The sequence below is a fragment of the Pocillopora damicornis genome, chromosome 2 (genome assembly GCF_964200805.1).
Source record: "Pocillopora damicornis chromosome 2, jaPocDami1.2, whole genome shotgun sequence".
In the NCBI taxonomy this organism is placed as follows: Eukaryota; Metazoa; Cnidaria; class Anthozoa; order Scleractinia; family Pocilloporidae; genus Pocillopora; species Pocillopora damicornis.
This window is the reverse complement of record NC_142671.1, coordinates 20,079,773-20,096,744: the sequence shown is the minus strand read 5'-3', so window position 1 is coordinate 20,096,744 and position 16,972 is coordinate 20,079,773.

Sequence of the window (16,972 nt, the reverse complement as noted above, 5' to 3'; positions counted from 1 at the left end):
GCTGCAATTTTCAAGAGTGTTGTGCTAACTCCACGTGCAAGAAGGGAAAGAAAGCCTTCTTATGCTACTTGTGACTTTTTAGAGACACAATGGCTCGAAATAATTTCCCGTTTCCATATCAGATGGGTACTTAACCAATCATAGCGAGCGGATTATTTGAAGAGAGAATGGATTATTTTTTCAACCGGCAAGTTTATTAACCCGTTTGCGGCAGGTGCTTATTAAGTCCACGAACTAGGAAACAGCCTCTTGAGTAACTCCTTTTCTTGACATGCAAACGGTAGAAATGAAAAAAAGAGAGAATCTGAGGAAATTGAAGAAGAGAAAGAAAAAGTGAAAAGAAGCTGATAGCTTCTGAGATTGGCCGTCAGGGGGAAGCCGGATTATAATTTTTGATATCTTTTTTTATGATAAGAAACATCGAAAACTCCATTAGCTTCTGAAATTTAAAGCAGCATTCGCATTTTTCCGCGATCGTTATTGAGATGAAAATATTGGTGTCTGTTCGTCTAAACTTCCTTGCGGTCACGAGATGATAAGTAAATGTGACCTCCTCTGTTCCTAAGAATGGAAGCAAAGCCGAAGAAAAGGCCTTATTTCTGTAAGGTATAATTTGCTATTGAATATAACTTGAGCAGTTTTTTTAAAACATTCTTCAACTAGTATTTATTTCTGGGGAAACATAAAAACTAAAAATCCGAAGCCCCAAGGTCGGTTTATCTGAATCAACTCGAAGTAGTTTTCCACATCGGCTTAACACGTAATTTATCGGCTTCCCCACGTTCATCCAGTTCAGACATAGCACAAAGTAAACAAAAAAAAATGGAAAGCGGCAAAATGTTCTTTGCGCTTTATAGCTGACTCACCTATTAACAATGCCACAACAGCCTAAAACGGTAAAAAAAAAAAGATTTCCTGAATCTAAGGGAAACGGTAAGTATCTTAATTTAACACTGATTGCTCGAGATAAGTTAAGAAAGAGCGAGCAGGCTCGTTAGGAAATCCGCTTTACATTGAGTCTGAAACACATCCTAAATATCAGTTACGGAAAGGGAGGTCTTACGATTCGTACACCCACACACAGAGAAGGCGCGGCGTTGTTCTGCTTCTACAAAGGATCACGTCTTCTGCGATGGTATCAAGCTCGCGAAGGAAATTTTATCGGAGATTATACTCCCTTCCCTTCGAATGACTAAAATTTGGAAAACGGAAATATACGTGAACACTTGAAACGCTCAACAGCTTTTGGTTAAAGAGGTTTTGTGGAGATCTACGTCGAGAATTTCGAATACACATTTCGATATGAATTTTCTCCTCATGATATGTGATTTTCAAGGTGAGTTTAAGAGGAGAGTTCCTATCATTCGATGAAGCACGATCAGTAGCAGTTAACGCCGGCGGAAGAAAAAGGCTCAGATGAATTAATCTTCCGCCCTTTCGGAAGTTTGTGTAGAGGGATAATGATCAAATACAAATACAAACTAACTACTGATATACAATACGATGGCTACTTAGTACGTCTAACGATGAAATATGAAGACGAATGGACAAGGCATGGACGAGTGGCCCGCTGGCGTAAAGTTTTGGGGAGAAAAGCTGACAGCGGTATATTCCCGCGTCTTTTTCTCAAGTTGTTATCCAAAAAGTTCATGGCTCCTGCCGAAAGGTTAAGAGAGCTTTCTTAAGAGGATCGCAGCGTGACTATATAATAGCTTTGACTGCCGCGTTGTGTTCAGTTAAGTCAACTAATCCAATTATTTTGTAGTGGATACCAGAATTTTTAATCTTTCCAGTTATGCATCTTGCAGTTTTTACAAGATCAGGAGGGATGTACGTGCCTAACACCCATTAACACGTCCCAAACTTAGGTGACTCAACACAGTAAATTTGAACCATTTGTGATTGCTTGTCAGCACATAGACTGTTCTTTAACACTAAACCCATGACAAGATCATATACTATTCTAAAGGACGCCAAAGACAGACTCTTCCTAAACTGTTAAGTAATAATTAAAAATTTTTCTGTAATTTAGTTAGATAGCAGCTCCACATCACGACACACGTCTTTCTGATATTTTTTAACCAACCTGGTTTATCAAATAAATCCTTCCACTACTTGTAGTACCCCTGTAGCACCAACTCACTACCCAAGTCAAGCCACTAAATAATTTTACATAAACGCAGTTTTTATAATTCATCGCCCTTTGGATACATTTCAAATTTCAAAAAGCTACAAATTTTGGAGCTTTCCGGATCGATAGAGCCCAAAAACTTTATTGCGTCCATACGCGTGTCTTAAAATATTTGCCTTCGGTCACACGTAATCAGACAAGTTTCCCTACGTGGGGACGAACTCAAAGTCGCTTAGCTTATCAGCAAAGTTCATCATGAGCTTCCGGTGTACTCCAGATATCCTACGCTGTCCACACAAAGCATCGAATGCGATTTCCTGTTGTACCAAAGCCTGGCCGTGGTCCTTTAAAAACTATATAAACCTCAGAAAATTAAATTTTCATTTGAAGCAGGTATACTATGCTCTCTCGCGGCGCTGATTTAACGACCCGTAGGCCTATTTTTAGCGTACTATGGGGTATGTTCCACCGCGAGTGGGACGGGTGGAGGCTGATTAAACAATCGACTCTACTTTTCGAAACGAAAATTCCTCCTTAACTTCTATCATGAAAAGTTTCCTTTTCTGGCACAAAGCTCGTAGTTTTTTGGTATTGTGTCCATTAACGAACACTTTTGTTCGTTCCATTTGAGTTTCCTTTTGCATCAGACTCGCGCTCACTGTGGACCAAAATAGATTCTTGTGACAAAAATACTTGCGACGGAAGTTGATCATTAATTTATGATGCTGCCTACAAAAAAAAAATTGTGGAATACAAAGTCCAAGAATAGCTCGGCTGTGACCGCACGAAAATCTTCTCTTTGGAATTCTGGTAACTTCTACTGCGACAATTCCTATGACCATCGGTTATCATAAACACTGAGCACAGAGAAGTAAGAAAGTCAGTAATCAGGTATTCGTTCTGTACTGTTCTAAGCCATTTCAGGTTGAATCCGTAATACTAACATTTCCTCATTGATGTTATTCATAAATACCGCAAAGCTAGCATGTTCTCTCAGTAATAAACGGTTTTATTTTGAAAATACTACTCATACTAGACGCGATTAGCCTCAAGAAGAATGCACAGCTCTTCTCCGTAAATAAAGAGCTATTATTAATTCAACCACGACCTAAAGATCTGCCTTTGTACAGTCCTGAAGTCCACACATTCGCGATAAAGCTTGATTTTTTTGGCAAATGCCTTTCGCAGGCGTTTAGAGTTCGGTTGCACAGTTTACAACCAATGTGACCGCATAATCCGTGCCCACGAATGTTTATCCCAAGTTAACTGGTCACTTATCGTGGTATCAAAAAAAAATCAACATGTATGTTCAGTTATAATTAACACCCCCGGTCACTGTAGCAGGCGGAGGCAACGATGGGAAATAAAAAAAAAAAAATTAATTGATCTGTACCACACACTGGATGTAAACAACACGCGGTTGGATCCGACAAGGAGTCTGTCTAATGCCGTCGATCACTGCTGTAGCAAAAGTAACAAGAATGGAATCCTAAAAGCATATTAGAAGAGCCGGTCATGTAAATGGCTGGTTCTCACTTTTGACATGTACACCTTAATACGATAAAACGCATTGAAAAAGCAACAATTCATATGTAATGGCTGGTTTATGTATCACTGCATCAGATAGGTTATGGGTCATCAAAACAACCTTGATAACTATCATATTCATTTCTCAACAGTAGGAAATCATACCCTAATCGATGAAAAATGTTTCAGGAAACGTGTTAGCGTTAATAGAGATTTCCCGAAAGAATAACAGAAAACAAAAGGCCATGATAAGTATTTATTTTTTACACCACGGAATAAAAAGAAGCTCGAATAATCAAAGTTCTCTTGCTTTGTATCGCTGCAGAGATTTACTTTAATTACACAACTGGATGCGTGGGCCCTAAAAATAACTGGTCGTTACACGTCAACAAAACAGAAACAGTAGGTCAGGCAGAGCAAGTGAAGTCTTATCAGCCATCGGAAAGAGTCATTGGAGAATATTAGGAGTTCACTTTGTGCTATTCAGTCAAGCAGTTTGCGTAGTATCCACAAAAGCATGGCAGGTGTTTGTTAAGTCCAGTCAACTGAATTGTGCTACTCTATTTTACTGCAGTCATTATCAAGAGCTGTTTTAGCTTCATAAGCTTAGTTAGCTACCTCACTAAAGTAACTCATATTTGTGAATCCCGCAACACATTGCCGTATCTTTGAACGACTCTCTCGATCTCGCTATTCATCAAGTTTGACCTTTTGTACTGAGTATATAAACATTAGAAATAGCATGTGCTGTTTATAACCGATTTTTAACTCTCTTTTTTTGCCACATTATAATAAATAATTTTGGTTAAAACTGAGATAAGTTTCTTGGGCTACCCTTTAAAAGAGGAGCGTATTAAATTGATACGCTCGTGCTTTGATGAAGTAGTGAATGATTCGATAATACGCGAGTGTCTTTTCCGGTATCTTTTTCGATAGCTTCCTGTTCTAACGTTAGGAATACGCCTAGTCTTAGCAATTCTTTAACCACGTGATCTTTCACCCACGCATCCGTACTCGCCTTAAAAATACAGTTGGAGGAAAAAAATTTTTGCTTTGAAAAATAATCGCTTTGTCGATCTTCCGTGAAGATGACAAATACAACTGCGAAGGCGTTAAGTTTTTACCGACAACGCAGTCGCTTTCACTTCGAGACGGAATCCAATACTACGAAGAAACCGCTTTTACATCAACACTACCAAATAAGGCTCTCAAGAACCTTTCGACACTTGTCGAAATTCACTCGGGATTGGTTCGTATTTACTCGGAAATGGTTGTCATGGCTTTGTTATGAGAAAATGTTGTCCACCTACGCTCTCTATCACGCAGTTCTGTCGCTTGTCATTAGAATGTTCAACAGGCCGTAACGCCTACGATTATATGCATAATTGGTTACAACACCAAAATCGTGCACACGGACACCGGAGGATCATTTCGAACGGTATTTGCCGAGCGAGGGTACACAGCTCTGTAGTGACAGGAATACTTTGGAAAACATCTACACATTCTCAATCCGTTAGGAAAGGAACCTCGAACGTGACACTCACACGATCCCCGTCGGTGATGTTAGCAATGGCTTATCCACGTTTTCCCGCATACGAAGGTAATAATTTTTTAAATTTATAACATAGGTTGGATTGTCGCTGCGACAATCATGAATTTCACGTAAACAGTACAAGGACGCACCTTTTTGGCCCCCCAAAAAACAAAGTACTGGGTATCTTGACCAGTCCGACAGAATTTATTCGCCTTCATAAGCTACGCCAGTTCGGATGTAATTTAAAGGGTAAAACCGGTCCTGCTTCGCATGAGTGAACATCACACTTTACTTTGTATATACATATATCCCTGAAAAATGGGCTCAGTCGCTGTGTAAATACAAACTTAACGTAAAGTAAGACATTCCTACAGCACTAACGTAGTAACTGAAAACACTTTCAAGATGCTCTACACATTGGCAAGCCAAATCGGAAACATTTTGCTGCCCAGATCATCTGTATATATAGCAATGCTAACACTGGTCGTGATGGTCAGCATTGCTACTCATATTTTTTTTCCAAAGGGAATGAGATTTGAAATTGCTTTAAAATATCAGCATACAAAAATGCTGGCCTTGAAGGACGAATAGTTCGCAGCATTAAGCGTAAGTTGAATTAAACCGAAAAAACCGACACTTGTGAAGAACATTAACCTTTAGAGAATAACTGTTTTGGAGTAACTCACGAAATTTATGCACAGCTCGCCCACACAAAATTTCTGAAACATTCTTAGCTTAGCCGAAAATTTAGGAATGGAGTTTTTCCATCTTCTAATGTAATGAACTCCATTTTGGTTGTCATTCCAAAATGGAAAGTTTTCACCAGACAGAAATTTTCTTTTATATCTTCACGAGTCATAGTCCACCTTACTGATATGCGTGGGTGTATACATGAAGACCAAGTCACTTCGACGAGAAAAAGCGCTAAACCTCGCTTTTTTAGCGCTGCTAATTCAATTGTCAATTTTTAAAATCAAAAAGAGACTGACCATAGTATAAGTGTAGCAAAATATTAAAATAGGACGCGATGAGATGAGTAAAAGGAGGGGTTGAAATGATTATCTTCCGTGTCACGCCCATAACGTTCTAGAGATCCCACCAACTTCGTGCAGTTTCTCTTTTTCTCTTCGTTATCACCAAGTAAATCTATAATGTTTACGTATAACATCTCTTAACCCCACACTGCAAAAACTTATAATAAATTCAAGTCTAGTTAGTGTGCGCCCACGGCTGGTTGGGATCGCCACGCAGCTGTTCGTTGGACAGCTTAGGCCACCAGCCAACGCAGTGCAGACTAGTTTATTACAAGCCAAAGCACCAGTATTACAAGAGGAAACTTGGGAAAAACTGAAGAGCGTTAAAGAGTCGATTAACTAAAAAAAATAAAATGTCATCAGAAAGCAATGACAAAAAGATCGTCCACGAGGACAATAATCTTTCCGAAAACCTCATATAGGGCTATATTGTCATGTTAAGAAGGCAAGCGTTTGCCCACGTGGTTACGCTATTGGCCCCAGAAAAAGGATAAAAAAGAACAATGTAAGAATAAAGGATGAAGAAAAATCAAATTAATACACAGACCTAGAATTTCGATTCATGTTGAAATAGCTTCAACTGTTCGACTCTTGCGAGCGAATATTGGCGATATCAAGACTCTACAAAATAGAGTAGACAGGAGGCGTAAAACGCATCTTGTTCCTTGCTAAAAAGCCACAGAAAACAAAGGCAATTGGTGGCGCTGCAATACTGAGGCGTGCTTAAGGAGTTAAAAAGACGTCATTGGCAATATACATGAAGTGCAATCGTGAGAGGATACAGTTCGTCTCACCTTCCTCAATTCACCTGCCGGAAAACTGCATACCCTACGCTTAGAGATGATTTTCCTTTTCTTCGTTTCAGCTTATACAAGCTCGTTCAAGTTAAAATTGTAAATTAAAGGGACACTCTCGTTTTTCTTAACTCATGCATGCTTCAGTACCAGGTCTCGATTGACTAAATAACACGACTGACATAACCGTTCCCTGTTTTCAACGCGTCGTAAGTGGAACGAATTTTAAAAGAGAGGCGAAATATACGAATATAAACCGGGTAAGGTCAAAGTCGACCTTCAAAATACTAAAACCTTTAAAAAGAGGCGAAACAATCGTGCCTCCAGCTAAGGAAACATCAACAAAAAGAAGCTGAGAGACTTCAAGTGGTGACGCGTCTCTATTAAAGCTTATACAAAACAACACAAATCGCTAACATAGTCATTAAATGGGGTAATGATCAGTTGTGAGCAGTTAAATCAACGTAAATGTTAAAGTTAAACAGATGGACCGAGGTTTTAAGCTCTGCGCTTGGTAATTTCCTTTCCTTCCTTCCGCCTGGGGATTCAATGCCGTCTCCAATGGAGCAAATTATACGCAATTGCCGTCAGGGGGCAGTCCACTAATAAACAAGAAGTCCCTAACATCTGTAGGGGGGTATTTAAGCATCAGTAATAAGTCCATGTCTGTCAAAAATAAACGGCGTTTAGTAACGTTTAGTTCAGGAAACCAGTTACACGGAATTGAAATCAGAAATTGGTCACGCGATTCTTATAAGTGCGAGGCCTTCCTAGGAGGCCTAGGAACGAACTGTCCCTTAAGAAGGCAACCTATTTAACCTACTGTTAGTTCTGGAAGATTGAACTCAGAGATTTTGGTTGCACAAAAAGGATAAATGTTCTAAGGGTAGCAATTTGTGAGGTATGTGCGTAAAGTTAATCAAGCTGCATGCAGCTTGCAGGAGGTTTGTTCAGTGTTCTTGGGTAAAAATGTATTCATTGCATTCTACTTAACACACCAAATCAGACCGCTACTGCTCACCAACAATGATCGATCTTTAAATGCTTCCGGCATTGAATGTGTAGAATCCCTGTCTCAATATTTATCAGTTTAGAAGTATTAAAAAAGCTATCTTTGCTTCAAAGAGCATTGCACACAGGGGAAGGGAACTCAGGCATTATGAAAATGGCATTTGATGCGAGTAATGTTTCCCAAGCTTCCATTTGCCGAACCAAGTAATAATCGTACGAGGCTTAAAATATTTTGCATGAGATTGTAACAAATGGTCGATATTCTTCAATCAGCTACGACAAAAGAGAACTTTGAAAGCTGTTTAATCGTCAGTTTTGAAGCGCAGTTTTAAGTAAACATCAGTCATCTTAATGACTTTACTTTGATGGGCCACGTCTTCATTCGATAGATAATTCGTGTCGCCCTTGTTGTTCCCGCAATTACAGATGGTCTACCAAATCTAAGTTGGTTTCTAAAAATAAACTGTTATCAGAAAGCCTTTAGGCTAAAAGACATCGAATTCAAAAAATGAAATGAACATTCAGAGACAGAGTGTCCTTTGTTCCGTTTTGGAGATAGAATTCCCAATGGATGATGAATCGAAACGAGTGTTAAGAATTGCTTTTGAAGTAAAACGCCTGACAAAAACATAGCAAAGGAAACACAGATTATATTCTACATCGGTGGAAGGTTTCAAATATATTCCTATAGCAGTTCTTTACCATTGCTGAGAATTTTTCCCAATCTAAATTAACCCACATATTCATAGCTGGATATAGTGTTGGGGGCTAGAATTACTTAATGTTACTAAACTAGTTTCAGGAACAATACGGTTTACGTAAACCGAAACTTTAGCAGTTATGAGGCTTTTAAGTCAATTTAAACCGTCTAAATGAATTTATTATTAGTTAGAGACGCTTTATTTTCGATTTATAGCATGAAATAAATATCTTCTGGTGATAAATCGGTAAAATATTTACACCAAAACTACGTTGTACTCTTCGAATGACAATAGAGTAAATTGAACAGCAAGTTACATTATTTAGAAGTCTGAAGTTTCCTCAGTAGCTTATTCGCTTTTTTCTTCACCTCTTATGCAACACATTAAAAGCTCAAGAAAAACTGTTCTACAAAGCTCTGCAATCAGGGAGTGAATGATATGAAAGGAAATAAAGAAACTGGCTGGGATAGTTTGCTTCAGCACAAATCAGAGACCCAAGCATATCGATTTGGTTGTATTACAATTTAAGGGCAGTGTTGCAAGAGAAAAGCTCATTCACTAAGGGTTAACACAGCTAGTGAGTGAAATTTCGAGAAATCCCTTCAGGCTGAGAATACGTAATGCAGCACTAAACAAAGGATTGAACTTTCACAGGACACGCGTGGGTATTATGATACTGTGCCACAGATTACACACTAGAGAAAAAGTTGTAGTCGCAAGGCCAACTGGAATGTTTACCCTGAGTAAAATTGAACAAAGCTTAACTAATTTTGATTGCGTCTGTGAAACCAACTGATTTCTAAAGACTGTTTTGAGAGCTGTGTACACAACTTTGTTTAACATGTCTTCTTGGGAACGGGGAAACGAGTAGACTCAAATCTCATCCCACATCATCAACACAGAAAGGAACTCTGTATGAATTGTCAACTGATCTCAATTGTTTTACCTTGTGTTCATCATGTCGCAACCGGCGAAGTCTTGGTAATGCCACAAAATTTGTGTTGTTTTGGACAGGGCTTGAGCTAAGCTGCATCGAAAAAGTTGCTTTCCAAGGTTTACTTTAACATAATTTTATACCTTTCCAGATGTCGTAATAACAACTCGATAGTGATTACAAAGTTTGCGTGAAGACATTCAATGGACGAAGACCCCTATCTTATTTTCACCTGTGTCACGATAGACATAATATAAGGTTTCAGTTCTGTTGTTGACGAAGCTGCACTATGTAGGCGTATGTCTGAGTAGGACATGTTAGCTTTCTTTCAATCACTTTATGGCGCAAACATTCCGGCTCAAACAAGCCGCGCCTAGTACCGAGAAAGATCACTCGATCACACATACCGCGTCAAGTCAAAGTTCTGACACAATAACAAGGGTAGTTTGATCGTCCTCTGAGAACGAAGCAAATCCTAGCAGTATTTGAAAGCCTTTTCATCTTGTACACCTCACCAAAATTTGACTGAAACCACTGAGGGCAGCCGAGATCCTGCTGATTTCATTGACAGTTTGCATTACTGATGCTGCAATAGGGAACAAGCTTGCTTGTATGCTCCTAAGTAGGCACACTCTTATTCTAAAAGGTTATCGGGTAGTAATTTTATGTAATGAGAGCAATTGACACCGGCTGAAAATTCAGCAGTGAACTTTGGTTCAGTTTATCGACAACATGAAATTCTGATACCTAACCTTCAACTCCGAATGCAACCGGGAAAGAGCTTCACATAATGAAAATACATTGGTTCAAAATAACACTATGAGCCGTGAAACAACCCTCAAATTAGCAAATCATCAGCTATGGTCAAAGTGCATTTCTAATTGGCCTGAAGAGATCTTCAAAACGTACAAACGGCGGCTTTGAGTGAACAAAACTAAAACAGAGTTCTTCCTTTAGCAAATGATGGAATCTGTCCCGCTTAGATAGATTATGTATTACTTACAATTGGAAGTTCTCGGTTCTATAAAATGTCTATGAGACAAACCCATCAGAGGTCTTTGCGTTCAAAACCAATAATTAAAAAAGAAAGTCTCAAGAAGTTTTTGAGTCAGTCTATTCGATGCTTAGTTGGAAGGGGATAGCAACGACATGTAGGCCACTACATACCCTGTGGATAACTTTCAGGACATTCGTCATAAACTTTCAAAATTCAATTTATTTCAAGTCTAGAAAGAGTAGACTTTGAACTTCTCACCTAAACTGGATTTGATACGTTGTCAGTCTCAAGATCTTGGCATATGTTGCTCACACCTGAGTAACTGCTTCTCATTTCAGCTAACATTTTAGTGTACATATGAAGTTACAGCAGACCTTAAAGAAACGCAAACTGTCACAGCTTTCAGCATTTATCTAAAAGCAGCATTTCTTACTTTACTGTGAAAACACGCCTTCTGTTAAGTATTCTGTAACGAATTGCGATGCAAAGTGCCGAATGTCGGATCAATTAAGCCAAATCAGTTAGTTCGACCCCAAACCGGTTGCTGCATCACAAAAGCATTTCCGTTTTAATATATGCAAAACTACCTTAACACTGTATTTCATCTAAATTTTTTATCTCCAACGAGTAATCCACGACTGATTTCTGAGTAAACACACCGAGAAATAAAGTCTTTGACCCACAAGGAAAAGACTCGACCAAAGCAATTGCATCACCGAGATCGTGAAAATTCACCATAACGAACATTGGATTATCAACTGAACACTAAACAATTGATAGATAATAGATAAGCGTTCGTTTCCTAATTTTTCACCATTGATACAGTTTGCTAGTCGCCTCACACACATGCAGCCACACTATAGAGTGTAAGACAAAGGGTGCCAACGCCATCATGCATGCTTTTTGAGGGAATTTTTTCAGTTCTGTTGGAAATATAAGGACTCCCTGGATTGGCGTTGACCCAAGAAAATGCAGACGTCTAAATCGAAGAAGTACCTTTTAACTTCAGTAAAATAAGAAAATAAAGGAAACTCAAAACAACTAAGAGATGAGATGAGGACAATTGAGGGTTGCGGTTATGCAGTCATGCGTTCCACAAGGAAGACAAATAACTCTCGTGATTGATGTTTGCAATGAGTTAGAACACACCGGATGTAAGCATTGTCTAAATTGCACAGGTGATGGCGATGCCAAAGTCGAACAGGTGGATTTGCTATTATCAAACCCGTCAGCATGTGCTCTTGTTGATGAGCGAGGAATAGTACAAAACAAAGGCAAGTACAGATCAATTGTCTCTTGAGCGTTCTGAAGTTTTGAGGAGTCCTCTTTCATGTGATGATATTCCGCCTTGGTAACGAAACAGCAGATAGCGTGATTCACAGCTAGAACAAGCCCCCGCACTTTTAATCAGTTGTACCTAAAAGATATCGAGAGATCATGGGAATGCGGTGTCCTTTATCAGCACTAAGCGCTTGATATTGTCACCTTTTCATTGCGTCGTCATGATACTTATCCCCTGCCATTGATAAATTTAAAACTTGTAATACCTCAGAAAGAGTATTAGGCTTTTAATAGCTAGAGTAAGGACGAGAATTCAAGAACGGACATTAACTCTCAGCCCGAAGAGAAAACTCTAAAACAGAAACATATAGAGCTGAGCCGAACAATAACGAGTAGAAAGCACAAAATACTTATTATAAGGTACCAGCGTGAATTTTAATAGCTACTTCTCCACGCGTTCTGCTAACGGTATCTATTTGATAAATCTGCCGTGCACCTTCTAAATAAATGCATCCTCTGCTTCTGTAGTTGAACAGTGCTGGCATTTGTGTTGTCATTTCCGGCTTGCAAGGAATGCTCTTTCAATCAGTGAACTGAACGATAATCGTGGTGTCTATATCTCGGTTTCTATGGAATAGACTTATTTCATATATGTGCCCAAAGAGTTTGGGGCGTTTTGAGTTCTTATTCAAGGATCCACTGAGTTCATGAGTGTTGCCAAGTTATTATTGAATGCTTGTCATGGAGAAAAACGATTTCGGGAAAAAAGTGATCGCATCTATAAACGACGTTGTGGTTGCAGAAAGTAAAGTTTCAAATTCCCCGTTTTCCGGTCGCCTGCTTTGTGGAATGGTACTCCACGCAGGATGGGAGGTCAAGTAGCTTCGTTCCACGACGCCCTTCGGCAGGCAAAGTGTTTTTACTCAAATTTACGAAAATCTAGAGTAAATCTAATTGTTAAAACGCTTTTCTTAGGCGGAGTTAACGCCACTTTTTGACGGTGACTGCTGAACAAGCTAAACATGATTCTTTATAGATGCAAGCCTAGAATACCCTTCACTTTCTTTTTTAACATGCTCTGAGCATGGCCATATGTGTAGTCCCTAAGTACAACACTTTCAAGAAAGAAAGAAAGAAATGTCAAGGATAGTTGATCAGGAATGAAGTCAGCTGCACAAACTCTTCATTATGTATTTCCATTCTTATACAACCCCGTTATTCATGCTAGCGGCAATTTTTTTAGTGAGGTGATTAGAGTCAGCTCTAAGAACCACCTGTTTTAGTCGTGCGTATCACACTTGAAACCAGGGGTAACATTCGTATAATCCAAAAGATAATTTATAAGACTTGTACAACCCTTTCCTATGCATTATTTCCTATGTTTTTATGAATAACTGGATCAGAAGTACAACCACACAAATACGAAACGCTGCCGGTGGTTTCAATTAGAACGTTAAGTCTCAATTATTCTTTCTTTTCTTTTGCTTCCCATAAAAAAATGCAATTGCCCTGAACCTTCCGATTTACGATCACAGTTGAAGAGTACACGAACAAAATGGGTCAAACGTCTTTAAATGTCATGATAGAGAATAGCTTTTTTATCGATGTATACTTGTGAGATAATATTATTTAAATTTAAGAATAGAATCATTAATCGAATTCCACGATCTCTTTCAACGATAATCATAATCATTCATATGGTCGAGACCGTGTTATAGTTTAACGTGCTGATAACCAGTTGATACCTGCAACCTTTCAGATTTGCTAACTTTTTTCCCTTTTCAAAATCTCTAACTTAAACAAAAAGCATCGTTTGCTTTTGTAATCGAAGTGTCATAAATGGCAACACTTGAATTGTCCTGAATACAGCATACAGACATAACCCTGTTCGGCCGCCACTGAATTCAGCTACACAGTACTTGAAATTTCAGAAAATGTTATCACCTTAACTTCAGCCTAGGTTAAGTTTTCAATACTCTAAAACTTTGGCCACTTTGAGCTTCGATGTTCTGAGACAATGAAGACTAAAGCATCCTTGGAGGCTGTCGGGTGATACAACGGATTAATTTAATTCAATTCCCAGAGGTTCCAACTCAGTAGTCATCTTTCCATTCAAGTTGCCCGGACGACGGTCTGATCCTTTACTTTCACAATATAGGGAATTCAACAATTCGCGACTTTCGTAAGTCGATGGAATGTTTCAGCAAGCAAACGAAAAGGTGACGAAATATTACGAAACGATATCGATCAAAATAACGTCATACTGTAGTACACTCTTAAGCCAAAAGTTGATTCACGGATCATCAATGTAAACAGAAAACTTAGTTTGAAGTGAGTGTTAACAACCAAAGAAAACAAATATTATCTGTAAATAACATAAAACTTGTATTGCTATGGCTTCAATACAATCATGAAATGCTTCTTCAGAAACAAGCTGACACGAATCGAAGAAGCAAACGTGACCGTAAGCCCAAACTGCTTCGTGACCGTAAAGTAATTTCATTCAGTCAGAGATTACGGTCGTGCCGACACGACGCCACCAACGGATTGCAAAACACTTTGGTAAATGCGTGACTTAAGAATGCTACGTTTGTGGGTGTGTCAGTAGACGTGTAAGGGTAAAGTTCACGTTTACTCAGTTACAGTAGTTATGTTGCGCAATGTTGTTCAGTCACGTCATTCGCTAGTCGTTTCTAGAATAATCTGGACACGCATGAGAGAGCTTGCGGACACGCACCTCTCACGCGTGCAAAGGAAGTTTTGATCACAAAAACAGGCGGTTTGCCTCTCGATTTCCTTCTTTGAGTTATTTATTTTGCCAAAGAAACGTTACGATTCGCAATGATTAATTCCTGCGTTCTTTCTAATGTATTCTCTCCTTTTCTTACACATATATATCTAGCAATAAGAAAACAGAACGCTTTACAAAAGAACAATTGTCCGCCTTTCATGTATATTTATAGTTAATTTTTGTCTGAAAATGCGACTGAGCTATATTTACCTCTAAGAAATGTCTTCCAAAAATCACTCCTTTTCTAGTTTCCTTCAAAATGTGTAGAAATTACATTATAAGCTAAAACACAAGAGATGTGTTAATCATAGCACTCTCGTTTTTCCTTCCTCTTTTTCAGGGGTGCATAAAAGTTATTTTAACCAATATGGTAATAGAATACACGGTCTCCTGCCGGAAAGGAATCTCGGGATTTCTTAGCCACAATGATTTTTTTTAAAATAAGTAATAATGAGAAAAGCTAAACTGCTTCTCGACAACCATCTTGACAAATCAAGACAGATACTTAAGTGTGAAGTAAGGTAAAAGGTTTTACCTAAAAAAAAAAAGACTAAAAACTGTTTTGCTGGAACATGAAATCTTTATCACTTTCTTGAACTCTCTAATGGGAAAAAGTCAGACAAAACCAATTTAATATTTAAATGTAAATACATTTTCAGAACGAAGATGGTGGGAAAAATGATAAAAATAATACGAACGTTTTCTTCATGTTCCGCGCACAGTTCAAGATCTAGAGGACGTTTTTTTTTTAATCCGACTCAAGTTATGAACGAATATTCTACCGAAAACTTTTGACGTACGGGCTCGGCACTGGTTCCGGAAAAAACGAAAAAAATACAATATGAATGATAACTGCTACAATTGAATCACTCTCGTTAGCATCAAAGGAAAAACTTTAAAGCAAACTGCTGTTTTTTCTTTTCGGAATGCAAACGATAAACTGGAAAGTAGACTTTAACCTTCCTGATTGGAAAATGACAAGGAAAACAAGTAAATGTGACAAAAAAACCTCGATCTCGGCAATATGTATCGTTGCAAATTTCGCTTTTTCTAGAGTCGTTTTCGTTGATAAGCCGCCACCCCGAAAGCGGCGGATCTCCAAAAACCTGATAACAATAAACTCAAAAACATCCTTCATATCGTTCCAGAATTTGAATTGCAAATTCAGTCTCCCTTTCACTGAGGTGGCAAAATCGACACATTTTTGAACGACACAACACGATTCCCCATAGCTACCGCGCTTCTTTTAAGTAACATCTCAAATCCTCGAGCTCTCTTCAAATTAGCCGTATAAAGCAAAATGCCAAAACCGTGAAGTTTTCAAATGCGATGTCATCAGTCCCTGTTTCATCCGCTTTTGCTTCGCTTCCAAATTCTATGAATAAGTAATAGGTGTCAAGTTAATGATATCTGTGTTTTTCACCTGCTCCAACGGGTGAAATGGGGATTCGCAGCAAGCATTTGACGTCAGCCAACGTAATTCGCGAGCTATTTTTATCACGAAACCCAAGCAAAAACTAATGCACCTGCTCCTGTTATTCAGCCTTCGGCAAATCATTCTTTTTTTGTCATGGACACCCACGGCAGCACTAATTGGTGTCCGTTTATAGAAATGGTTTATTTTTAACAAAAATATTTTGGAGACTTCCCAATTTAGAAACTGGGAAAAGGTAGTAATAGTGATAATAAAAACGAAAAACATGTTTTTTTCATAAAGGCTTAATGCGCAGCAAACTCTCTAGAAAAAGAAAATTTAAGTAAAACTATATATAAAAAAAATCTTTTTTTCAACGGCAGATTGTACAATGTTTTATTTAACAGAAAAATCTTCCCAATCTTAAGTGGTTTATTTTACATTTTTCTTTAAATAAGATAACCCAGTAACAAGTGATAAATTTTTAACGATGGGTTTTTTCGCAAATAAATTGAGGCACGTTCGAGGAAGCCGAATTTTGAAGTACGGGCACAAGACCATTCAAAAATTGAGCAATATTTAAAGTTGGTAACCGAACCCCCAAAATATTTGCATGAATCTGTCTAGATAATTCGTTTCTTGTCACGGACGACTGACTAAGGGCCCAACAGCGAATGAACGTCATAGAGTAAACAATAATTGAACAATTGTACAATATAAACTAGGGTGACAACCGATGACGCGTATGCAAATTATCAACTAGCATTTCCGTAACGCCAGAAACGAAAACTCTCGACTCCATTCGCTTTGTCGCCTAGCAATT